At 31.3% G+C, this 27,591-nt stretch overlaps 3 long non-coding RNA genes across 5 annotated transcripts in view; 1 reads left to right on the top strand and 2 right to left on the bottom strand.

Moving 5' to 3' along the window:
* Positions 1-1,574: 1,574 nt before the first annotated feature.
* Positions 1,575-4,271, bottom strand: LOC143251948 (uncharacterized). Of its 2 annotated transcripts, XR_013028764.1 has the most exons (3): positions 3,637-4,271; positions 2,987-3,187; positions 1,575-2,688 (listed from the first exon to the last, which is right to left on the bottom strand). It is a non-coding gene; the product is annotated as an uncharacterized LOC143251948 (long non-coding RNA). The 2 variants fall into 2 exon arrangements; XR_013028763.1 differs by having other exon boundaries at positions 2,987-4,271.
* A 5,247-nt stretch (positions 4,272-9,518) lies between these two features.
* Positions 9,519-27,591, bottom strand: part of LOC143251952 (uncharacterized) — a 244,675-nt gene continuing 226,602 nt past the window's right edge. Inside the window, exon 2 of the long non-coding RNA XR_013028770.1 lies at positions 9,519-9,741. This is a non-coding gene — a long non-coding RNA (uncharacterized LOC143251952). The remainder of the gene's footprint in view (positions 9,742-27,591) is intronic.
* LOC143251951 (uncharacterized) lies at positions 13,683-27,172 on the top strand. 2 transcript variants are annotated; one of them, XR_013028768.1, is made up of 2 exons: positions 13,683-13,783; positions 26,696-27,172. It is a non-coding gene; the product is annotated as an uncharacterized LOC143251951 (long non-coding RNA). The 2 variants fall into 2 exon arrangements; XR_013028769.1 differs by lacking the exon at positions 13,683-13,783 and adding an exon at positions 21,387-21,659.

The raw sequence follows: 27,591 nt of genomic DNA, 5'->3' as shown, positions 1-27,591 counted from the left end.
TGTTACGATGTATTCAAGTAACTGTTGCATCAATTCACAAGCGTTTATTTTATGCCAATCAATTACCCAGTCTCACATTTCCAATTATTTACTCTCATGGTTTCAAAATGTTATACGATTACAACTACGCACATCTGCAATATCAAACTGTGGGAAACGTTCACGTTACACACCATGTATGTCAAAATATTATTGATTAAATTCGTGTCAATGAAAAACACACAGCTTGCTACTTTGAAACAAATGCAAAACACTTAACATAAGTAACCTGCTTATTCCTTGGAAATTATTTTGTAAACGTGACAAGTTATAATCGTATAAAAATTTCCTTTCTGTGCGATGTTGTGATGCTATTTACGTTTTTAAGCTGTGTATTCTTTTCCGAATATCATTCCAAATTTAAATTTCACTCTCGAAGGACAGGTGACGAAAATGAACGAAGTCCTAAATGTACTCTCTTTGAAGATAGTTAAGTTAGATTACACACTCAGTTATGACGAATGAGAAACGTTAAAGATTCTCTGATGTGCTTTAGTGGAGTCTTCTTTCTTCCAAGTAATTTGTCACCATGTTAATACTTATATCATCAGAAACAAATTTAATGTAATATTTGAAATTATGTAAACTGTATTAGTTGTTGCATTTATAATTTAAGCACTTGTTCTGTACAATATTGAAATGAGCAACTGAGGAGAAGCAAAAAAATACAATTTAGTTGTCGAGAAAACAGCGTAGCTATAACTATCAACTATTGTAATCGGAACCAAGTTTTATTTATATCTTTGCAATTATATACTTATGTTCTACAGAAGTTTACACTACCTTTAATATATTGTTATCATAATAAGTTTACTCCTCAAATAAGTCTGCTAGGTAAAAATTCACATTAAATGTTAATCTTCGAAACGTTAATTCAATTAATTTTCACATAATTAAGCCATTTATATATGCTCAAACTCATTAAAATTTTGTACTTCATCTTATACAACATTAGGAAAACATTTAAAATTTGAATTTACACAGTAATAGAAAAGGATATTTTACAATTGTGGATAATCTTCAATTTACTTATATTATTAGCCTTCTTATGTAAATGTAGATAATTATACTTCATGAGGAAATACCACATTTATTTTAAAAATTCGTGATGTCCTACTTACAAAAACTTGTTCAGCATTAAACTTCAGTACAAGTTTATATTTTATGAAAAGGAATAAGTTATCAAACCTTGTTTGCGATGTTCTCGTTTGTTTGTTTAATCCCCAGTCTGTCTCCCCTCCCATATTTGGGAATTTTTATATTACGAAAACGAATTAACATGTTAACACGATATAAACTTAACCAGTTTAAATGTCGTGTACTACAGTTGTTTTGTTGTTGCTGAAATTTAAACTATTTCATTACATATTTTTAACGATTATGTAAAAGCCAATATTTATGTTTTATGTACTCCTTAGTTAAAACATATGATTTAACGAATATAACTTAAGACACCAAAAATACAACTACTGATTATTAAGTATTAAAATACGAATCCCTTAAAAATATTTAATATCAAATAAAAATACAATTCATACATGTTCAAAATATATTTTAATTACTTCTTTATCAACGAAAAACGCTGATTCGTGCTTACATAAGTATTAAGAACATTAAACATTACCTTTGTATTTTACAAAACATTAAAAACGTTTTATTCAGTTACAATGTGTTAAGTTACATACATATCACAGTTTGTCAAAAAATGTGCAATGGTCTTTTACAGTTCATTGTGGTTACACGTTGTGTAGTTTCATAATCCAAGAGATGTCAGAAAATACGCGTCAGCTATTCAAGCACAAGCTCCAAACAGCACCATTTATTTACAATAAACGATTCACCACGAATATTTTCTTGCACAGTGACTATTCAGCTTCTTATAAAAACAGGACAAGAGAAGACTGTAGCTCGGCAGAACCAGAGGAAATTAACAGAATAAAAGGTGTAAACCCTCATCGTTGAATAAAACTCCTATATGTAGTCTTGTATAGCAAACTTGACCTGTATAATTGAGATACGCATACCTAGTCATTTAAATAAAGCTCTGAATACCTTAAACAGAACAAGTTTTCACATTTGTTTTAGAGGTTTTTTCTATCACTAGAGAATTCTTCACAATTGTAATTACTGAATTCCTGTTTAAGTGAAAGAAAACAGCAGATCACAGTCTTACTCACAGATTGGCAATTATCACTTGTATACATTTAGCCAGCCAGAATTCAACAGCACATCCATTAGGGCTATGAAGTCATGTCCACACTTAGGTTTTTTTATTTCTCCTGTATCTTATTAAATGCTCTTCGTACTTGTTAGTAGTCTGATAACCGTTTAGAAATACACCTCTCCCTTTCTATTACCCAAATTAAACCTATATTAAAGCACTGAATGACAGCACGTCAGTAATTATGAATTAATTTGAAAATTGAACTTAATTTTTACAATATGTAATTTGTTTTGGTAACAAATTTAATACTCTTGATAGCAAATTAACACATCATGACAGTTAGTGAAACACTTAAAATTAGCTGTAAAAGATTACCACCACCATACATCATCTTCGTTGTTTAAAATCTTCAACTTCCTCAAGAACCTACTCGATTGGTTAAACCTTTTTTGCCAAGTCTGGCTTCCAGTTCTCTGGCGACACTACTGTATGCAATTTGAGAAAGTTTAGTTCCCCTCCCACCAAAATTTCTACAAAAACAGTGAATCCCAAACACTATCAAACATTTACATTTTATTGTCCTACATTTAAGAGCCACAGTTTTTACATTTAAATAATATTAAACTGTACCCTCCACGAATATATAATTTATAGGTTTATACAAGGTTTAAAAACTAATAATCCGTTCAAAGTAAATTGACTAAAGGATCAGTAATGTACTAAAGAAATTTATTATTGATACAAATATCTATATTTATGCATTTAGCTATTGAAAGACATTACCTACGACCTCTGTAACCTTGCGAATCCATTAATCTGGAGATTGATAAAACTTCTCGTATAGTCAACCTTCCTGACATAGATCAAAAGTTCAATACAAAAGGACAGCAGTTCAAGGATTTGCATACTAACACCGACGATACAGAAGGCTTCGTATTCTTTGTGGTAACTTCTTGGAGATTAAACTTCTTCACTGTGTCGAACCTACTCAAGCAATGTGAAAGTTAGGTAATCCCCCCTTCGCCCATTTACAGAAAAAAATCTGTTCATGTTTTGAATGTGTGAAAAAATCATGCTTTTATAGTAGCTTGTTGGAAACTGCTAATTCATGTCTGCAGTTCGTAAAACATAATTCCACAAGAATAATTCCGGTTAAATTTAGTGAATTAGCTAAACTCTGACGAATACACAATTTATCGCAGAACAGACAATTTTTTTACAGTGTATTACCCAAAAGTTCAAGTTTTGAAAAAAAGTATTATGCAGCATGCAATATTTACAGCAAAATTAATTATAACAGTTTGCTGACAATATAACAGATACCACGACTATTACAGTCTCCCCAAAAATGATTCCAAATGTAAAATATTTGAATTACAATTTCAAAATATTTGTTTATAGTTTTGGAATGAGTGAGCCAGCATAAATGTTACCTGTTTGTTAAAATAGGATCAGCTCTGAACCATTCTTCTGAAGCATAGCCCTGTGACGAAATATGCAGTCCCAACACAGTTCTTTACAGTAGATTTCATGTTGACCAACAGTTGTATTCTGAAGACATTTCTTTGTTCCGCAGTCCTACTACAAAGATAACAATGACCCCTCCCAAAAGTCCACATAATACAGAGTACCCAAAAGAGAATGCATCTGGCTTTAAGATCGCTAAGAAACAGGCTATGAAAATATTTAAAAAGGCAAATCAGTTAATAATACCACATATTACCTGTCTTTATAGTTAATATTCAACATACACAGCCCCATCTCTCACCCAGTCTCAGTCATGGGAAAACGTTGTTTCATTCGACAGTGCTTTTTCAACAATGGCAGTTCCACGTACAATATTGGTTTATTCATTCGTCAGGCCTATTTAAGATAACCAAACTTGCTTATAACCCCTCCCCACCCCAAAATAGTAATCTTTACATAATATATACTTTTCACACTAGATATATTAGTTCAACAGAAGTCATATCACAAATTAAATTCACCACGTCATCTAAACAAAATTATACTACTTATGTATTTATGATGAAGTGTGAAATATTAGATAACTACTGTAGAGCAATTTACATACCTAAGTGTTCAATAATGGTACGTTCTCAATACTCTAATAAGAACAAAATTGTCCTGTTGGAAAATTTCGTCAGTATGATCCCTCTATTCTTCACTTGAATATCACCCTTCTGTTACTTACAGCACCTACTAGCAAAAAAATAAAATCCCTACCACAAGAAGATCGTAACGCTATCTGGACGGTTCTTTTTAACATACATAAATAGTTGAATCACTTCGAGAAAGCATAACAACTGCGATATAAAATACTTTTCTATATATGTTCCATATTTAATCCATGTCTTCTCAACAGGCTACGAAACAAGTAAAGAACTAGGAAAACAATATATATGCAACGAAATTAGTTTTTCTTCTACAAAAGCAGAAGAATTAATTTCCACTACCACAAACAGCGTTGTTACTACAAATTATTTGAATTCACCAACAAAAGTAAAAATTCATCTTACTTATCACATTTCAGTCATATGATCGCAGTACCTCCTTAGGAAATTTACATATCTTCCCCACCCATCCCAAGATGCTTTAAGCGATTTCTCTCACGGTTCAATGTAACCATTCTTCAAAAATCCCAGTTGCTTACTGTTACCTACGGTAATAGATAGTGTACAACAGTGGTAATGGTACTTTTCAGATGATACAGCATCCATCCAATCCTCCCCTGTAGTATAAATTAACGACAGAAAATCACTTTAAAAACTAGAGAGAAAAATACTGCTGTTCAATTTTCGTAACAATGAATACTACAATTATAACCTTGCCCGGGTAATAGTAACACATTATTTTAAATAAATGCCTAAAAATTTAATAGTAAAGTCGTTTGGAAATGAATTACTATTTCATAATTTAAGGAACTTAGCCTAATTATTAATTAGCTTATCATGTCTGTTGGTTGCACGTTTGCTGTTGATCCCGGGTAATAGTAATACATTATTTTAAATTAATGCCTAAAAATTTAATGGTAAAGTCGTTTGGAATTGAATTACTATTTAATAATTTAGGGAACTTAGCCTAATTATTAATTAGCTTATCGTGTCTGTTGGTTGCACGTTTGCTGTTGATCCTTTCTTCAATATTCTAGAACAATCTTGTTCCGAAGAATTCTGGCGGAACTGAAGTCGTCTAAACTCTTCAGCCTTCTTTCCCATCCTTATCCGCTTCCAACATACGTCAACTACGCAATTTATTCGAAAAACAGACTTAAATAGCACGCGAGAGCCTTTTCACTGTATTCTAGGTCACGAAATAGAAAACATAGTGCAAAAGTTCCGTCACAGATTTTCACCTCTCTTAAGCTAACAAAGAATAAAAAACATTTGGTAATAATAAACGTGTATTTTACTTTGTGTTTTAATGCAAAATCAGAGATATTATTGTTGAAATAATAAAAGTACTTTCCAGAACTGAACGCGGAGATACATACTCGTATTACACCTATCATTTTACCTTTGTATTGTGACACAGTGTTCCTAAACGCCATCTAACGTCTGATATATTCTTTTCTGGAAAACAAAAAATTAAAATAATCAAGAATGAACTACATAATACGATTTTGCAATACAACATGAAGTAGGCAAAAACCATGTTTAAAAGATACTTTTTTAAATTACACAAACAATTTAAAATTGTAATCATATCTTAAAATCTAGTTGTTTGTGAAGTATTAGTTTTCTCTTTGTCCATTAGTATTTAGAAGCCCCCTTGTGGTAAGTGGTATGTTTGCGGACTCTAGCAAGTGGATTTTGACACCAGTGATGGGCAAATCACAGATGACTCATTGTGTTGCTTTGAGCTTAACTTGAAACAAAAATTCGTGATTAATTACTGTCAAAAACGAGATAATCAAAAATGTAATAACAGTGCATCATGAATGTACATGCATTTCTTCGTTTGTTTATAATACAACTCTTATAGTACAATGCTAATTTGGTCTTAGCTACATGAAACAAACACTATATATTATATATAATTGTAAAATACGTGATCAGAGTGATATGAAATCCGGGATGACACAACCATATTATTTACTTTATCTTGATTAGCATACGGTCATTGAATACTGAAAATTGTTTGCTGTGGTAAACAATGCAAATCAGAAATGTATTAAAGATGCATTGACATAACTTGTTAGACTGTACAAAAAAAAATGTAAATTAAGAGAGTCTAGTTCAGCCATCGTAATAGTACTCGAATCAAGATTATGTAATTTTATTCATAATTAAAAATTATTTTCCAATGTCTGAAAAGTAAGTAATACTGACGATTGATGTAGTTATAATTAAACTGGAAGATAATCATTCTTGACACAAGTGCCCACTTACTTTGGTTACCTGGAGCAAAATGTATTTGGGTCTAGTTAAAACTGTATGGCTTTGCATTGTTTAAACATAACATTTCGTAGTATTAGTTGTTGTAGTTGTCTATAGACGTGAGAGAGAAAATACTAAAGCATTTCAATTTCTCATAAAAAAAACCTTTACACGAAGCACAAGAAAAACAAAACTTTATTACATATTCTCTCTTTTATTATCATAAGCGTTGTATTAAATTCAGCCTTAATTCGTTAACTGTCACATCTGCACGAAAAATGAAGTTCCTTTGTATTTTATACATGTACCTTCCAATTGATCATTACGGATTTATTATTCTTCCTTGGTAATAAAATTTAGTTGCAGAACAAAAATGCTGAAACTGCACCACCGCTTCAACTGAAGAATAGAGTGTTACACTTTTAATTTATTTATTAACTTTAATACAAAATTATATTATATACCTGACCTATAGAACATGTTAACGGTCAAACTTGAACACACTTTAAATTTCTTAATATATACAAAAATAAATCATATTTCTGTGCTGATCAATCGTTGTTTACAACTTATCTGCAATGCAGTAATTTGTCACGATGTGTTGAAACGGTGCAGTATACAGTCTTGTACATATTAAGATACCGCGGATCATGCGCTATCTGCACTGCGTCACGACTGTATTGATTACACTGGTATTTTCTAAGCTAAGAGGACACGGCTTTTTTTTTTCAATACGTTCAATACGTTTACGCTAAAATCTTGTTTACTGTAGAAGTGAAATTAAAGATTTTTTTCGAAAGCTGATGTGGTGAACGAACTAGGCTCTAATAGAAGTAGGAAAATTATGTTTCTAACAAATATATTGATTTGGAAGGAGTTACCGTTAACAGTATTTGAGACCACTGCTTTATGGGTTTTACAAGAAGAATGTTTCTAATGATTGGTTTTCAATGACAGTCTTGATGAATAAACTGATCTCCATATACGTAGGCTACGTTGTAGTTAAGTTTATAAAGCTGTGGAACTTATTCCAGGGATAATTTATCATTATTAATTATCAAGAAAAAGTGAACGGTGAAAAATAGGCTTTGTTTAATAAACTGTCTTAAATAAAAAGTATAAAACATTCATTTTATAGCATTAATTCTCGCCCCTCCTCTACTAGTGGCATAGCGTTTAATACCCGTGGTGGGCAAAGCAGAGATAGCCCTTTCTTTAACGTTGTACTTAATAACAAAACAACTACTTCTGTACAGTGACAGCTTCAATTACTGGTTGGAATGACAGGGATTTTGTGTGTGTGTATTTATTTATATATTTATAAAACGCTATGACTAACTCTTGGCATCACACTAGTCTTGTCACGGTGCAGGTTCGAAAGAATAAGACTTGCTAGTCTTTTAAAGCTATACAATGTTCACTGTTGGGAAACTATGCCTGGAGTTTATACTACTTTAAACTGGGCAATACATGATGGCCGGATTTAGTGAAGCTGGTACAGAAATGTGAAGTAACTTCCAGTAGAGGAAAGGAAAGGTGGTTTATGTTCATTGGGATAATTTTATACCTCACCCTGTATTACTAAAGTGAGATTGAAATATTTTCTATTAATATATGTAAATTTATGCGAAGTCCATAATGGAAAAACTGTTTTTCATAATTGTTATGTTTACAACTTTTCCCCAACTTATAGTTCAGATAACATTTTATTTATCTTGATCTGACCTTTTCATAATAGAATATGTAACAAATACCAGTATGGCTAAACACCTTACGTCATCAGATTTTCGATATTCCACACTCACTTCGCAACCTTATATTAAAATACCTTTGACTTGTGCAGTATAATTACCCAGCAATATTTTCTTGCTTTGTGTGTTCTGTCTTGTAAAAGTGGTTGTTCCCCCCTCCCCATACAAATCCTAATTTACAGAGCCCGGTGATCCTCATCAAGGGAAGTTTATCATCGTATACTTTATCGAATATTTGTTCCCTTGCTTCTTCTCAACGACATCACTGGCTTTGGTCTTCTCTCTGCCTTAAAACCCTGTGGACATGTCTATTTAAATTTTCCAAAGTCAAGACTAAAATCGTCAGAATACAACATACGACCAGCCTTTCTGGATAAAAATAAATAATTCACGAATATAAAAAACCCATTATCGTAAGCGTGACAAAGAAAATACTAATATCCCCCAGTTTAGGTAATTTTGCTTTAAAAATTAAGTTTCTGTTACGAGATTTTAATTTTTTTTCTCTCCTGTTATATGTTAATTTACATATAGTGTTGAACTTTGAAGAACTAGCAAGTTAATCAGTTCCACCACAGGATTTTCCCTGAGATCATGTTTATTCGAAGGAACTCCCCTGTATCCCCTTCTCAATGGTGTAGGAAAGAGTGACAAACTGAGGGTGTTTGACTAGACATTCAGGTTTTACGATGAGAGATTGAAAGTACAATAAGCTGCTAAATGCAAGTTCTGTACTGTCAATTATGACTAATTTTAGGAGGTATGAGAAGCATGCTCCTAAAAAATTAATATAATAATATTAATTTATAGTTTCAATGTGCACTAAATATGTAAAGGTGGAGGCTGTTGCGTCCTTTGTTTCAACGCTCCTGCCTCCTACGTATGAAAGTTCATCCTGCTAACTTTAAAGAAAGGCAATGAATTAAAGTTTTGCAGTATGCGTTTTACACGATTATGAGCATATCAATTTCTTTAAAATGGCAAACTCCAAAATTAAATCGACGTACGAGCAGAAGCATATTATCACTAGGTTATTAAGAACTAATCAGGTGTAAAAATAATAAACTAAAAAGTGGTGTTGTAAACAAAGTTTTAATTATTTCTTAAATACTGTTGATTTGAATGCGCACACCCTAAGTGCAATCTGCAAAATATTTTTTTTTTTTTATGAACGTGACAATATAGTTTAAGTCAGAAGCTTGTTTATTCGTTTTTTCTTCAATGGGTACAAACATATCTCCGTAAACAAAGAAATCTACACATCATTTTCATAAAAATTAACAACAATTTTCAAAAAATAAATATTTCCACTTGTTTATCAAATTCTCTTTTTCCGAGGGATGCCTTCAAAGACGTGCATAGTTTCCAGAAAAGGAAACCAATTTCCGCCTTTGGATTTAGGTATAAACTGTAATTCAAATGATTTTAACACAAATGAATGTTTGAACTTGCGTCGTGAGTTATATGCATCTTATACATATTTCTTCAAATAATTTACTCTTATTGGACTCATTCCGCTAAATTATTATCCTATGTTGGAAAAATCAACAAAGTATTGTATTCAACGATTTAATATACTAGCTAAGCAAATATTGCGAAACATCTATAAAAAGCCATTTCTCAAAATTACTATTATTACAAGAACAATCCAAATCAAAGTAATAACGCTGCACAATAATAAGGTATTTATAACAGAATATTTTAAAAACACTAAAGAGTGTAATTCATAAAAACAGACCAGATTCTCTACCTCTCATCATACCTACAATTTTAACACAAGAAATTTATAAAATTATGAAAAAGACTAAAAAAATTTTATTTCCAAAACTAACCACAATTTTTTTTTCTCATAATACAACACTCGCACTTATATTAGTAGTTTAGATATAACAAGCAGCAATATTCTTAACCGACTAACAACCAACCTGTTGTACATATTCTAGATGGGCTGTGGTTTGAACTTAAGAACACTCGATTCGCAATCTACGGATTATGGGTTTTGCTCTTCATGTTTCACTCTTCAGTTGTTGAGGGTGGGTGGGTATGTGTTGTAAATTAACGGTAAATCTCTATTCGTTGGTAAAAGAGTATCCAAAAGTTGGCGGTGGGTGGTTTTAACAAGCTACCTTTTTTGTTGGTTGTTGACTAGTCTAACACTTCTAAATCTGGAACAGCCAACACATTTTTTTTTCTAAATTTTGCAATAAATGTATGCTGTAACATCGCTCAAACATACGTATATGAATTTTTACGTTTTTTATTCAATTCACAATTTCACTTTACTTATTACGTCGCCTGATTTGTCAGTGGATTTACTTAAAATCCTAAATACCTGTCCCATAGCTAACTATTAAAAATGTCACTATCACGACGACTTCATGTTAATTAGGCATAGAAATTGTCACTAAGGTCGTAAAAGAGATCAAAATGGTCTTGACAGCACTCTCTTAGCCGTGACACTGTGATTGAGATCAATTTGTTGGCACTTGCCGATAATACTGACAGCAGAACATCAGAGGGATCGAAGTACTCAAATTTATTTTACATATTGAACAATCAGCATTCGAAAAAAAAACATGCACGAGAACTCGTCACTTAAAAAGACTTACAACTTGATAGAAAAGTCTAACATTTTGCATACGAATATCTTGTAATGTTTACTGATAACCTGCAAACTTTCATGAAAATACATCTACTATATTTAAAAATTACAATATTCACTTGGCCATATTTATATAACTTTGAAGGTGGTTCCATCGTCCCTTAATTTTAATTTCCCTAACATGCAAGTATATGATTGCATTTCTTTCTATTTATATTGCATAGTAATCATTATTTGATGACAAAAAAGTAAGCATGAATTTCAGTCTTCCATAATTAGTTCAGTCCGCTTTATTCAGACAATTTTTTCTAAACATTCGTACGAGTGCTCAACATGCGGAATAGCATTCGAGTTAACTTAATAGAGAAAAATCGTAAACATACTTCTGATAAAGATTGTACATGCCAACAGCTAGAAAAAGTATGAATTTGGTTCACTGCCTAATGGCCCTAAACATGCTCGCCCTCCCAGCCGTGGGGGTGTATAATGTGACGGTCAATCCCACTATTCGTTGGTAAAGAGTAGCCCAAGAGTTGGCGGTGGGTGGTGATGACTAGCTGCCTTCCCTCTAGTCTTACACTGCTAAATTAGGGACAGCTAGCACAGATAGCCCTCAGAGTAGCTTTGTGCGAAATTTCCAAACAAACAAACAAACAAACCTAATGGCCTTTGGAAGGAACGAGCACCTCTCAAAATGTGGAACAAAAAACACAAAATATGATATTCTATAACACGAGAACTTTCCAAAGGTGTAACTTTCCTCGTCATCCACAAAATGGGATTGACTAAACGAAGTGTAAGAAAAGGTGGAAGAGTCACGTCACGATATACCACCCTAACTTCCCGGAAGTGTTTAGACCAGCTTTCAAAGAATTATTGCAGGCAGATAGATAATACTTTAGTTATGTTAACATCAAGAAACGAGAATTTAACACACAAAGATGCTAGAAACGGTCCAGGAAATCTGAAAAGACCATTAATAAAGAAAAATCAAAATGTGACGGATAGATCGATTAACAAGAAAATGTAATTAGAACGATTAAAGAAAGTAAAAACCTAACGTAGAAAATTATTGCTATTAATAAAAATAATTGTTAAGAAGGATTAGGGGTAAAAGTAAGGAAATTATATCGCACATGATAAAAGAAAGAAAAACATTTATTTATGTGACAGTAAATTAATTAATCGTAGAAGATTCATAAATGTTATACGCTCTCTAAAATTTGGATGGATTTTTTCTACATGTTGCTGGTTATTTATTGTATACTATGTGAGGTGTTGTTTATGGTGCAAGTACTTTCTTTAGTATTTAAAATGTTTTTCATCATATTTGTTGAGAAAAGAGTCTGCACTGTTTATGAATTTGCATATCAAATAAGCTTTATTTGGTAAATGACAACTATTCTATATTTGAGAGTAATTTACTTTTGCATGAACAAGGATGTTTAAGACTTGCTCATCTAGAAAGAGATTTCCCCCTCGCACCAAATATGCTTGCCCTTTCAGCCTTGGGGACGTTATAATGTTATGGTGAATCCCATTATTCGTTGGTAAAAGAATTGCCCAAGAATTGGCTGTGTGTAGCGATGGCCAGTTGCCTTCCCTCTAGTCTTACATTGCTAAATTAGGAACGGCTAGCGCAGATAGCCCTTGAGTAGCTTTGCGCGAAATTCAAAATAAACAAACACACGAAAGAGATGACAAAGGTATACCGCTCATTTTCTGACAAGTGGATTTTTTTCGGAAATCTCTAAAGGTTTCTGAGATTGGAGCGAGAGGTAATAACTTAAGTAAATCTATTTGATTCTTTGGTGTTGCATTGTTAAGGATGGTGTTATGTCAAACGATGTAGCTCTTTAAATCTGTTTGTCAATATCAGTCTTTTTAACTATTTTGTAGCATGGTTTGTCTTAGATTTTCAGTGCATTTTCTAAAAGTTGTTTCATTACAGATTGTCTTGATTGATAACGTATGATGGTGGGTGGGGTGGCAGCTGTTATATTTCTGGTGAAGATATTGCTGTAGATTTAAAACATAACTTAGCGAATTAAACTTAGAAGTCAGTCATTGACAGAGACGTTACGAAAGTTAATTTGGGTAGGGAAGTAATTAAGGGTAAATATGATTCTTTTGAGAAAGGTATTAGCATAAGACTAAAAGCAATTAATTTAGGACTGGCTGTTTAAATAGGAAAAAATGTTATTTATATAATGGTTTTAAGAGTGAGGTTCCACAGTGCTTTATCATTAGAGCTGTTTTTCATTACGACCTACAAACATGTTGATATATGTAGGAAACATTTTAATAATTCTTACAGAACCGTTAATCTTAGGGATATTCATTACTGAGTTTAAAGTTCTTTAGAGACAAGTTAAGACTGGCAAGGATGATTACTTTTCGAGATTCTGATGAATTGGAAAGATTTAAAATAGATTTTAAATTGTAAGACATACAAATTGCTATGAGTTAAGAATTTGTGAGATAGGAAATTCTACTTTTATTTGATATGGATTTATTTACTCTTTATTTATTATTCCTTCTATTATTTAGTTCAACTATGATTTGTTAGGTATATTAAAGTGGTAACTCTTCTAGTTAAAGCATGTTGAATGTCTCTAGATATGCATTATAAAACGGACACAAGCTTCTCCTAGCGATAACTTATAGAATGATTATGTAAATTCGCTAATCACATGACATTAACCTCATAATATAGTCATGAAATAAAACCTGTCTTAGGTTTAAATAATTTCGATTCGTTTGTTTCTAACTGAGTATAATCATGATTTCTTTTTCAGCAACTACCGGGCACGGTCAAGGTAGATTATTCGGCGCCCTGATCATAAAAGTAGGTTTTCTCGGGGTACCCCCGTTCCCCCACAGCAAATTCTGAGGTTTTTATATCTACAAGTCGCTATCCTCTTGTGTTTTATATATATATATATATATATATATATATTAAGGATCAATATTTAGTCTCTCGCGGATCACCAATGGACCTTTGCCACCAGATAACAGCATAATCTCGTTAGCTTCAAATCTTGTCAGTTTAACTATTAATCACTAGCCCACTTAAATTTAACTTCATGAGCAGAGAGAAGAGAAGGTCTCTTCTGAGCGCCCTCGATTGCTTTGCATCTCTTCTTGGAATGCTGTGTGTTAAATCGGAATATCTGCCATGATGTTTAGTTCAATTAAGTATAATAAATTGGATATTTTTCTCCACCTACCATAAGTATCGAAAGCTTGTTTCTAGCGTTCAGATATAATCTTTTCTTTGCACAAATTCTGTACAGGTACTGACGAGCCACTGTTTTCCTGATTTAATAAATTCAGAATAAATCTGCAGACATGTCGTGAACCAACGTGTTTCGCTCCCCACTGGCATTCTGAATTTAAGCAGTTTTGATAATTAATGCTTTTTAACGAAACTGCTTAAATTCAGAATGTTGGAATTAGAGTATCTTGTCTTCGTTTGCTTTCTCTTCCTGATTCATTTTATTTGTTAAAATAATTATTAATTTAATACTTAATTTATATTGTATCGTTTATTTATAAACAGTTTATTTGTCTTCAATTTACATAAAACTGTATATAGGTGTGTGTTAATATAATATTTATAACATACTTTTCTTTTATTATCCTAATCGTGATACTTTTTATGTTATGAGGAAAAAACTACTCGCGACGCAGAGGTACAAACACTTTCTGTCGTAACTGTATAAATTGCTTTTTTTTTGTAAACAGTGAATTTTATATTCTAGCTGTTTGTTTGGGATTTATCTATAGTTGTCGATACTTATTAAATTCATGCTTTTTTTTGCTTATTTCTTGTTAGCACCCTCGACCTCATTGCCAGCATAAGTGTTTGCAATATTGGCACTTTCTTTAGAAACTTGTATTTCCTAAATAATGTCTGACAGCAATCTAAGAGACTATGATACAAACTTTGACATTTCCATAAGTATCACATGATATATCACAAGAATTAACATTCTTCGTTATCATTTTTGTAGCTGCTTTAATAAGAGTTTTTCTACCAATAGATTTGATTTCCTGGGAAAATTGTAGCGACTGTATGTTTTATACTGGATATGGACAATATCTCGCTCAAAAATCTTTTATATAGTCTACTTTTTTTTTTTTTTCTCATTGCTGTTTTGGAAACTTTAAGGTTTGTTTGTTTCAAAGAGAAAATATAATTAGTTTGATAATTTTTCGAAATGTGAAATTACACATTGTTGCAAAAACTTCACGTCTCGTTAGAAAGAAATGGTTCTATTTTAATACAACGATTTTCAGTCATTTTCAAAAATGACTGAAAAAAAAATAAAACGAAAAGTTATACGAAAAAAATAAAACAATTTTGTCTGAACACAAATTAATTAATGTAAATAAAAACTTGGAGCAATTTACCACAATTAAAACATCGTTCAAGAACTTGTTTGAATATTTAGCAAAATTTTAAAAATTTTGGTGGTTGACTTCATTTGAATACCGTTGAAGTCTTATGTTTATAATTTGTCACAAAGTATGCATGTTGTGCTTTATGAAAGTACCTTCATTTTTTTTTGCAAAAATCTGTATTTATGAATAGCAATACAACATTAAAAGTTAATTTCTTTTAAAGCGAGAATCCATAATCACTGGAAGGAGACATTGTCCTTGATCAGTTTTATTCCGTCACAAATTTTTCTTTTCTCACTGATACTCGGAATCGTTGGTGATGTATGGAGCGTGACATAAGTGAGCTTGTTGACTGAATTGGTATGTTTACGTGTTTAGATCTGTCTTAGTGATTTGACATATTGAGCTAATATGTACAAATAAGTTGTTTTCTAGGTTAGTCACATACAAATTAAGGTTAGGCCTACATTGTCACAACAGTGTATGAGTGCATAAACTAATTTGTAATCATTTACAAGGCTTGGACTTAAAATCACCAGGTAATTTAAAATAATCTAATACTGAAAGAACAATGTTATAAAAAAACTTTTTGAAAATTTAATCACAACAAATACAGTTTTCTTTCTTAATACAAAGATATTTTAATATAAAAACAATAATGCAATTTATAATAACAATTGTCACAAATTATAATTCATATACAAAAGTTTCACAAACAACATTGAGTTTTCTATCTGATCCAGAACTTTATGATGCTTTACCTATGGCTCATGACAAGTGAATTAATTTTGAGTTGATACAGGTAAAATTCATTTAATGGAAGCCTGGCATAGCCAGGTGGTTAAGGTGCTCGACTCGTAATCCGGGGGTCGCGGGTTCGAATCCCCGTCATACTAACAATGTTCGTCCTTAAGCGGTGGGGTTGTTATAATATAACGGTCAATCCCACTATTCGTTGGTAAAATAGTAACCCAACAGATGGCGGTGGGTGATAATGACTAGCTGCCTTCCCTCTAGTCTTACACTGCTAAATTAGGAACGGCTAGCGCAGATATCCCTCGTAGTTTTTTGTGAAATTGAAAATCAAACAAAAATCATTTAACAGAGACCTAACTAGCTTTTTGCTGATCACAGGTGAGTTTTTTACTGCTAGAGTTATAAAATGTCTTTCTAAAAATGGTAACGTCTGATATTAATCCGCTGAAGTTAAATGATTTGTAATGTTTAAAATATATAAACATCCGTTATCAAATATATAAAGTTCCCGATTAATAAGCGTTAATAATAGTTATAGCTTCCGAGCTTTACAGCAAACCAACAATATATTCTCTTCTCGATGCGTGAGAAGAGATTCTAGAAATTTCAGCTACAGCAACAATACTGGCAATCATTGGTATTTACATACGCACGTAATACATAGTTGATTTTTACATTCGAGAATCTTCTACAAATTTAATGACTAGGCGAGAAGTTCACAATGCACATTGAACAGTATAAAATATATACTTAACTGAAATAAGCATTAATATTAAAATAAATATGTAATACTAAATATCACAATGAATTTAAATGTGCACGTGACGACCTCAAACCTTACTTTAATTAAAAGAAGATTGAAACACTAGGAAGCAGCTGCTCTTTCTAATGATTACACGTTAACACATAAAACCACTTTTCATAAAAAAGAAATTTCTATCATCTTAGAAAAAAAACTTGTATTTGTTCAATCCACTACAGTTAAAGATTTTTCTAAAAATCCATCTTCTCTGGTTCAAAATTTTATGACAGTCAGGATAAACTTTCATCAAAACCGTCAAGGCCTGTCTGCTACTTTTGTATTAAAAAAAAAAAAACTGTCACGTTATGTCTAACATTTGTGTTTGAATAAGAAAAAAAAAAAGAGGCAACAATCAGTGCATTTATGTCCACATATAGATGTAGTTTCACCATGTCGCTCGATGCTATTGATTTGGCCATTGATATAAAAGTTAATGTATTCAGGGAGTAATTTGTACCTTTTGTGTCTGTTGATACTGTGTCTTTGACAAATGAACTGCTAATCCCACACCCATGCGTATTTTATGTGATACTGGGGCAGTTCATTCATTGTTGTTAGAAGGCATATTGCCTTTATATTTCAGTTCTGCCGTTGGTGAGTCTATTATGGTTCAGAGTATTAAGGGTGGTTTTATTATTGCTACTCTTCAAAACATCATACCGAGTTTCAGGAACAGTTGTGGTTGGAGTAAGACCTAATCTGCCAATTAGGGGTGTATCATTATTGTTGGGAAATGATTGACTGGGAAAAAAGTTATTGCTGAATTCAAAATGGTTATCAAGCTGATCACTGTTTCATCTTAGAATTATGTTGCTGCTGAGAAGAATCCACTGTGTGCTGTGACTTGAGCTCAGGCTAAAAAATTAAGCCAAAAAAATGATAGACATGTATTTAGAAGACGATATTATAGATTTGCTTCAGACATTTTTTGGATCTGAATATCTGATACCTATAAATTGTTTTATTGAAAATTCCTTGATGAATGACAATGACAGACGTGAGGGATCTGATTCATCTGGTAAATTTCCGTTTGCTAGAAGTACACTGATCGTAAAGCAAGAAAAATATCCACAGATCTATTCACTATTTAAATATACACTCCCAAAGATGAACAAAAGAAAGTTCTGAATGGTTTTTTTTTCAATGGTGTATTTAAGAGCAAATGGAGAACACCAGATGTTCCAGGTTCAGCATATCATTCTGAAATACTGAAAGTTGCCCATGAACTCCCCGTGGAAGGTGATGTAGGTGTCAACAAGACATGTGACAAAGTTATGAAACATTTCTTTTGACCAATGATAGGCAATATGTTTCTTAATTGCTTATAATCTTTTGAAACCTATCGTACTTTCAAAGAACGTTTCAGTAGTTGGACCTTTACCAAAACTCCACCAGGGAACCAATATTTGTTGACTATCATGTACACATCCACTTAACTCACTGAAGTTATCCCTCTCAAAAACGTTTTAGCCCAAACCATTTTTAAAGTTCTGATTAAATTTTTATACTTTCGTTGACTTAACCAAAGAAATTCGGTCTGAACATGGTTCAAATTTTATGTTGGGGTTGTTTGAACAAGTTGTTTATCAGCTCAATGCTAAACAGTTCAAATTTAATGCACATCATCCAGAATAACAAGCTGCTCTTGAGAAATTCCATTCTACCTTGAAAAATGTTATACAAATTGTTCAATACCACTAATTTTACCCTTTATTTTAATTTCAAGTTCATTATAAAACATTTGGGATTTATTATTTGTTTGATTTAAAGCCGAGCAACGTTGAATTCTCTCCAATACCAGAATGCGAGATTTCTTGAAGATAAGAAAGGTGACTCAGTCTTTTCATTGTGCAATTCTCCAATAAATATGTTCGTTCACTTTGTTGGGTCTGGAAATTGAGTAGATAAAAAGCTTTTGTGATTCGATAAAGTAAATCAATAAATTTCAAACGATTCGATTGGAAATAATTATTCTTTATGGTTTTTGAAACTGAGCTATCCTGAATGTACAGTAGTTACAACAATCCTGTGATAATATTTTAACTATCTTAAGACGCTCAAGCTAAAGTATTCCGTCGCTGTTAACGGACAGATATTATAACAATGAAATTCTTCGTGTGATATACATATATATATATATATATATATATATATATATACATATGTTAATACATTCGAAACGACAAAACCCAAGTTTACTGAAATACGTAATAAAAATATAATAGTTAACGATTAGGGCGTGCGCTCCACAACTGAACCTAAAAATTACGTAAGAGTCAGGCGAGTGGTAAATCGTTGTTGGTATATTATTGCAGTGGTGGAGTATTTGTAATCTTCTCGTGGTAATGATACACAATGTATACAACATTGAAAAAAGCTATCGCTTCGTATTTTAGAATAAAGAAAAAGTTCATAACTGACAGCTGTAGCATGTAAATTTAAATTGTGAGAAAGTTAAAAATGTCGTATGAAGAATATTGGACATTTCTCGTCAAATCGACGTCACAAACATACAGTCTTACTCTTCCAAACAAACTGTAATATTAGGCTTAGGCCTATACTATAGTTAGACTATTAATAAGGCTCAAAATAGCTTAATGTGATTATTAAATTAATGATTTGTGGTAAAATAACCAGACAAGGATTTTTAAAGCATAAAAAGATGGGAGACAAGAATTCTGAAAGTAGTGATGATCATTTCGCAGTAACTGCTAAAGTTCAGATGACTGGTATTCTCATGAAACGACCGTTTGGACATCACTCAAATAAATGGACAAAAGGTAATTTTGTCAAGTAAAACTAATTAATTAGCAAGTACGAATAAGATGTTGGCTTCTTGTGTAATTTTTGTATGAAATGAAGTGTTTTTTTTTTAAATTTGTAACATGAAACTATAGCAGTGTAAGTTTTAAACATACTCTTCCATAGCTAATTTTATTTGAAAATTGAAGTATTTCTTTTCATTAGTCCTGTGATTAGGTCTGAAAGTTCAAGTTGCTAACGTAGCACCACATATACTGTAAATTGTAACTAAAATTTTAAACATTCATGATGATGAGAAATCCACTCGAAGTAGAAATGTATTCTCAAGTTGGCTGGTGTGGGTATTAGCAATTTAATTACAATAAAGTACAGAATAATATTTCTACCTTCTTATATCATCTTCAGGTTAACAAACAATAAGTTTTATATATGCAACATAAGTTGTAGCATAATTGAAATTACTTGTTCCTTACCTGTATTAGTTTGTAACTGTAAAAATTATGTATATTTCAAAAGAGCTTTAAGTTTAGAGAATGTATTGATATTTTTATCATGTGAAAGTTTCTTTAAGTATTGCTTACAGCCTTTGGAAAATGATGCTTTTGCTTGGATTTAAAAAAAATTAGCATAGATTACAACTTTTTGGTTTGTATGAAATATACATGAAAATTAATATTTTTCATTTTATTAAGGGTCTTTAAGATATTCATAAATGGACAAGTTTTCACTTACAAAGGTTACAATTTCAAAATGTTTAATAACTTATAAAATATGTTATTAAAACTAATTGTATAACAAAATTCAAGCAACATAATAATATTCAAACTTTTATTTTGAATTTATTGTTTTCTTTTAATTGTTTTGAAAATACTTGTTCAGAGCATTATAAGCTCTGGTTTCATACTATAATTGAACAACTCTCATGTTTTGATATAAAAAGTTAAATTTACTTCATTAAGTACATAATAAAGTATTTATTTCAGTTTAGGGTGTCAGTGATACAGACTTTTTTAATGAGATACCATAATAACACATCATTTCTTCATGGCTTCCAAGTATAAGAGAGCTTTCTAATCTTAAACTGTCATTGGTATTATAAACATTACTATACATTTACTTTACTATTACTGGAATAGGAAAAATTGAGATTGGATATGTTGATGATTTACAGAGTTAGCGACTATAATGATGGCCATATATTTATAGGCTTTTTAAACGTGCAAATTATCATAGGAACAGGTGTTTTTAAAAATTTTAAATGTTATGCTAGGACATTGCTTGTGAGTATTTGTTTACATATAATAATTAATTTTTAGAATACATTCCCAAAGTCTGCCATGAAAAGTTGGTAAAATGAAAGAAACAAAATGTGGTATTTCAAATTCTACTGACTTAAATTTTTTTATAATGGAGTTAGTTGAAGGAATAAAACAGTATTTACCCACTGCCTGATTTAGTGAATCAGAAGTATTGTATATAAAGGAAGATTAGTTCTGCTGCCAATAGAAGAAAGCAGTTATTACTGCATACACAGTTTAACCCTTTCGGCACGGTTGGCAACCGCAGTCGAACTTGAAGCTCAGTGCAGCAGGCGATCTTCGTCGACAAGATGTAAACAACATACCCTCGTGGCTAATTATCATAATCACATTGGCCTGTAGACCCGCTTGAGGCTAGAACCACGTGTATTCATTGTTTACTTGGGATTCCCAGCGGTATTTAAACCGAAGGTCACATGATTTCTTTGTTTTATAGCCTGTGTAGATCATACTGTTCATTATTTTAGAAGATACCTTCCTTGCATATTCTGTTGATACTTGCAACGTTGTTACAGTGCCAAAAGGAAAAGCTTATACCACTAAAGAAGTAATTGATATTATTTGTAACGATGAAGAGAGTGACAAAGAGTTTGAGCCAGATGATAATGAAAGCTTACTTGTAACAGATGAGAGTGATAATGAAGACATTTGTGGCCTGGAATCTGCCCCCGCTTTAGGTAAGCACATGGTGTAGTTAGGGTCATATAACTTATTGCATAAACTGACTGACCAAGGCTAGTTCTTGTTAACAGATATATAATATATTGTGCAGACTGCAAGAGTAATGGTAAAAACCCAGTATCTCCAAGACTATTCAGAGAGCAGATTATTCAAAATTTACTGGAGGGATATGTCAGCAAAGCTAAACAAAAAGGAACACCAAGTTCTGATAAAGGTCAGTGCTTGGTGGAAAGACATAGTATTGGACAATATGAGGACAAAAAACACAAACCTGATTGGACTGTTTGCAGCAATAGATGCACAAAAGCAGACTAATTATTTCTACAAACAGTGCAATCTCGCCATGTGTTTCTTACCATACCATGAGATACATCATATCCACAAAGACTATTGACGGGTTGCTGCACAAATCATATACAATTTATAATAAATTATTGTGCTTTACATGGTACTTCTTTGTTGTGTATCAGAGTGTCTTCCTTTATTCCTGTTATTCTTATGTATTGAATTTAACATGTAAAGTATTGGGTACAATCACAGACAATTTCAGGGACTTTTGTTGAGTTATTGCCAAGATATCATGCTTTTAGTACTGATACTGTAATTAGTTGAAGTATCAAAAATATATATTCAGCACCATGCCAAACATTCAAATTTTTTATTTGGTACCAAAAGGGTTAAGTAAAGGTTACTTAGTTTGTCTGTTAATACATGAGGCTAAAGATTTTTTTATTTCAGATTATGATGCTTGTTCTGTTAACCCTGTAGCTGCAGGCTCAGTATAATGTACATGAGAGTTTGTCTATATATTAAGTATTTGTACTATAACTCTTGATACAGCATGTGTATCTTCACAAAATTTGATAGACTTATTAAAGATTGCAAGTATTTTCTGTACCAATAAAATCTGATTTTTAGTGAAATATTTTTATTAAAGATTTGTTTGTGAAAGTAGTCTGTTTTGCTACTAGTCTGAGTGCAAAGTGATTTCATGATATGATTAAAAAAACTAGTCTTCCTCCTAAAAATCTCAAATATTATTTGCATAATCTCTAAAATCTTTTCAATACATCTCAAATGTTTGTTTTTAGTAAGACTTTATATTTTGTTATTTTTTTATACTCTTAACCATGTGGGGTCTGTCATGTGACAAACCTTGTAAACATCATAAAAACATTAGGAAATAAATATAAATTATACTTTTTTGTGTGTTAGAATGACTACGTATTATAACACAAATATACAAATGTTCAGTCTTAAGTAATTTAAGTTTCATAATGCAATATCTATTTATTTTTTATCATATTGATCTTCCAGTCATGTCAAGCTGACATTACATAACTTGCATTGATGTGGTGCATTTCTGAATAATAAATATACATACATATTGTATATTTATTATTTAGAAATAAGTTATTACACTTATTTTTTTTAAATATAGAACAATAAAGAAAAAGTTATCTCTTCTAGCTATGACCTTTGAACTTGATTTCTGATGGACATAGGTTGCTAAACCTTTTAAAATTTCCCTTGTATAGAATATCAAACAAATTTATTCTTAGGTTCTCTACATACAGTTGAATAACCAAAAAAATTGTAAATAACTAAACTGACCTTTAGTCCTCCATGTCGTGGCTGTATTTTAGTGGACTAGTATTTTGTAATATACAGTCACTTTTCAATTACTATACATTATATACATGTATATAGATTATTACTATTTAGAAGTTAGTTGAGTTTTTCTTTTTTTTTTTAATATAGAACAATAAGTTAAGAAGTAAAACAAAAATATTCTTTCTTGTACCTTTGTACTTGGTTGCTACTGGATATAGATTGCTAAACCTTTTAAAATTTTGCATGTGGAGGATATCAAACAAAATTTTGTTTAGGGTTTAGACATATACACTTGAGTAATCAAAAAAGTCATAAATAATTACACTGATACCATAGAATTCCAGTATAATATAAAAAAATATGAAACTACTAGCAGACTAAAGACAACATTTATCTCATTGAAATCTTGTATCGAAAGAGTTTTGTAGCCTTTTCAAAGATTAAAACAGTGGGAAAAACCACTCTTAAGACATTCTAAGCTGTTGATTGGTTACAAAAGTGTCATATATTGAAGTAAGTGTATATAAGAGGCTGTTTCCAAAAATGGAAAAAGACAAATGGGGGGCACTGAATTTGATTTGTTACATGTACCATATCTTGGCAAAATATAAATATATGATGTTATAATTCTATATTCTGGCTTGCTAATATTAGCAATTTCAGTTCCTAATTTGTAAGAAACTGTAGACTTAGTATTTTGACATCAAACATTTAATTGTAAACAGTGCTGGATTCAACATACCATGTGACTTACTAAAATCTATATTTGGATGTGTTCTTTTTATATTTATTTTAAATTAAGAAATTATCTGTATATAATATTAAAAGTTGAATTATAATCTATAATTTTATTCCAGACTTATTGACACAAATTCTTAAAATAGTTCAATAAAATTTTGAATGCAAGTCAACAAACAGGATGGCATGGCCTTTGACCTCTGATCTTTTATGAAAAGGGTAAAGATGACATTGCATTCAATTTCATTGTTCCTGGTGATCCTGTTAAAGTATTGTTATTGCATCATACACCTACTGCAGTTTATTTATATTTGTCCATCATTTTATTTTTACTTCTGTATTACATTTATATGTCCCAAGGTTTCAAATGTTCTATGAAACTATTCAAACAAGTGTATGGTAGCAGAATATGTCATTGTTCAGGAAAAAGTCATTGCCAGATATTTAGTATCAGGCTGAAATGCTATCATCAATGTGCTGTATTTCATCTTTAATCACTGTTTTGTACTAGCACCCTTTAGTAAAAGAAAAATGTAAACCTACCCTGAATTTTTCAGAAAGTCATTGATCCTTATATAAGTTCTTGTAAGGTACTAGCTTCTTATAGTCTGCATTATCCTTTCTGTATCATAAACCTGTGCTTTCTTCTTTTGTTGTAATTAGGAAACAGCACAAAGAAATTGGAGGAATTTATGCTACTGACCTCCTTCCACTCAGATAGTCATGTAAAATCCAGTGAGATCAATGTTAACTGTTCTTTTCTCAAGAGTATATGAGAGATCTTAACCTATTCTTATAATATCACCCTTCCATCCACAGCATAGTTCTAATAGCTCTTGTTTGAACTATTTATAATTAGTTATTTTTAACATAAGGAAACCCAAACTGTAACCAACATTCCAACTGAGATCCAGTTAATGATACGCATAAAGAGATGATTACATCCTAATGTTCTGTTTGCTTGCCAAGATTTTATTCTTCAGTTATGCATGGAGTGGGCACCAATTTGTGTGTTACCAAAACTGAAATAGCATAAATGCATTATCTTGCACCTACTAAAAGAATGCCCTGTGTATTTGTTAAACATACCAATAAATTCTAGTCATTCCCTAATACCTGAGCATCTACTGCAGAGAAAGACATACCCTTTTCTTATTGTTATAAGAAATGCTACTCATAGGGCAGCTGCTTGTCTTAGTAATTACTAAGTGTAGTATTCATGTCATTGAAAAAATTATAAAAAATAAACAATTTTGTAAAGAAGATTTATTTCTGAGAAATACTGCATGGGAAAATTGTTTGAAGTGTGCTCATGAGCTGTACAAGAATTCTTACATTAAAATGATTCAATGTACAGAGCTTAAAGTGATCATATGTTTTTCTGATATAAACTGTAGTGGTATTTTATATATTAAAAGGTGTTTTTTTAAGAACTATAATTTCTCAGTGCTATGTTTAAAAGTTACATCAATAAAGTTATAATTGAGCCTTCAAATACAGCTGTAGTGAAAGTTTTGTTCTTGTTGTAAGGAGAGTATTTTTATTTAAAATTATGTTCTGTTAAAAAGAAGTGGCTGTTAAACATCACACCATTATTTTTCTTATTGTTTGAATCTTGAATTGTGAAAGTGGGAAATGTGCCATAAATTTTTATGGTGACATTCAATAGGTGGTACAGAAGTTTTGGTTATGTACATAGATACTAAAATATATGCTACATATAATCTGGTTACTAATTATTCTTCTGTCAATATCATTTATGTAAATAAGATATACACAATTCCACCCCATTCCCAAACTAATTTCATATCCAATTTTGGAAAACTGCCTAATCAGCATAACTTGAAACTGTTACATGACTTGAGATGGCTTCAGGATTAGTAGAGGTATCAAGCTGTCTAGCTGGTGTTTATTTCTTTGTTTGAAATTATAGTGTATTTGCTTTTAAATAGATAAAGTATGTTTTTTTGAGATGCATTGTTTGCAAACATGAGGCAACTCATCAACTTGGATAAGCTCATTGTAGACATCTAAAGTTTTATGTTTCTAATGTTGGACTCATATTTTCAAAAATGACAAAACCAATGTTTGGTGTCTAAATTTCAACAGTTAATAGTATGTTGGTTGGGATAGCAAAGTGCAGGCCAAATGTTTTTTCAGTGATCATTAGAACTCGGAGCTAAAGTTGTGTTCCGATATTAATTCTGATTAGTAAGTTTGCTGTTTCAGAATTTGTTCATTTTGCATGTTTCTCATGTTGGTTGTGACATATAGGATGAGGCCTTATGGTTACCAGATTGAACCCATTTGCTTGCTGCTTGTATGAAGAATGATACACAGTTCAGCAATATTTACAATAACGTTGAGCTTTTGTAACATATCTTAACAACAACTTCTAATATTTTGCTAAGGTTTACAAGTATTTCATATATAAAGAATGGGATTATTTTAATTAAATATTTTTACTAAAGGTTTATTTTTATGTGGTAGTTATTTGCAATCAGATTCTGAATGTTATTATCAGTGCATTGTGCAATGAAATGTTTAAATTATAAACAGAAAAAGTGTGTATACCTTTTTAATTTTTCATCAAGTAATTGTAATTTTGTTATATTATTAATTGTAAATTTTTACTTTTTCATATAGTTTATTTTTTATGTTTTATTTTCCCGTCCCTTAGCATTGTCACTTATTGCAACACACATCACTGGGTGTTCTCATGAAATATTAGGATATCATAGGCAGAGACATTTTCAACTTCAGCAGAATGTTGGAACATTTGCCTGCTTAACTGAGCCTGATGAATTTGTGCAGTTTGACTTCTTAAAAAAATTATTAAATTTTGTAATATGCATTTTAAAACAGGTAGCACATGATTAACTAAAATCTAAATACAATTTAATTGTTTTTCTATTTATAGAAGGATAACTTGATATATCAGTGTATTGACGATGTCATTTTGATTTAAACTTTGACAAGTGAAACTGTAATGTGATGTTGATGTCAAGAACTGAAATATTTTTTCCATCATACTGTTTGTATATTGCATAACCTCTAGAACTCACAAAATTATTATCTGCAGTTTTTTTCTTTTATAATATCCTTGTATACTGTATCTGGTGTCTACTTTTCTCTACAATAAACTGTTGATAAATCAGTAGTGTAGAGCAAAATTAATAATTGATTAGCTGTGATATCAGGTACCTAATACCATGTTGAACAGTACTTTGTAAAATGCCATTTTACATTTTGATCCTCATAGGTGCTTATTGGGTTAATTAATTTATTTTGAATCTTAAATAAGAGGTTTTAATTTACTGTATCTTTTACATGTCATGAGAATTTATATGTATTTATAGAATTCAAACTTGCTTGTGACATAAGAGAATGTAGATGTAGTGTCCATAAACTTGAATGGCCAATAATGAAGTTCAAATGTACTTGACAATATCTTGTAATAATTAAATAGTATATGTGCCTCTATTTTTAAAGTTCAATACTTATCTCTGTTACTACCTTACATTAGTTTGGTTGTAACTTCATTGTATTCTAAAGAGGGGGAAAATATTGTAAATG

This window comes from Tachypleus tridentatus, chromosome 6, assembly GCF_004210375.1.
Source record: "Tachypleus tridentatus isolate NWPU-2018 chromosome 6, ASM421037v1, whole genome shotgun sequence".
Lineage (NCBI taxonomy): Eukaryota > Metazoa > Arthropoda > Merostomata > Xiphosura > Limulidae > Tachypleus > Tachypleus tridentatus.
The sequence above is the reverse complement of the archived record's forward strand: the minus strand, read 5'-3'. Positions and strand labels throughout refer to the sequence as shown.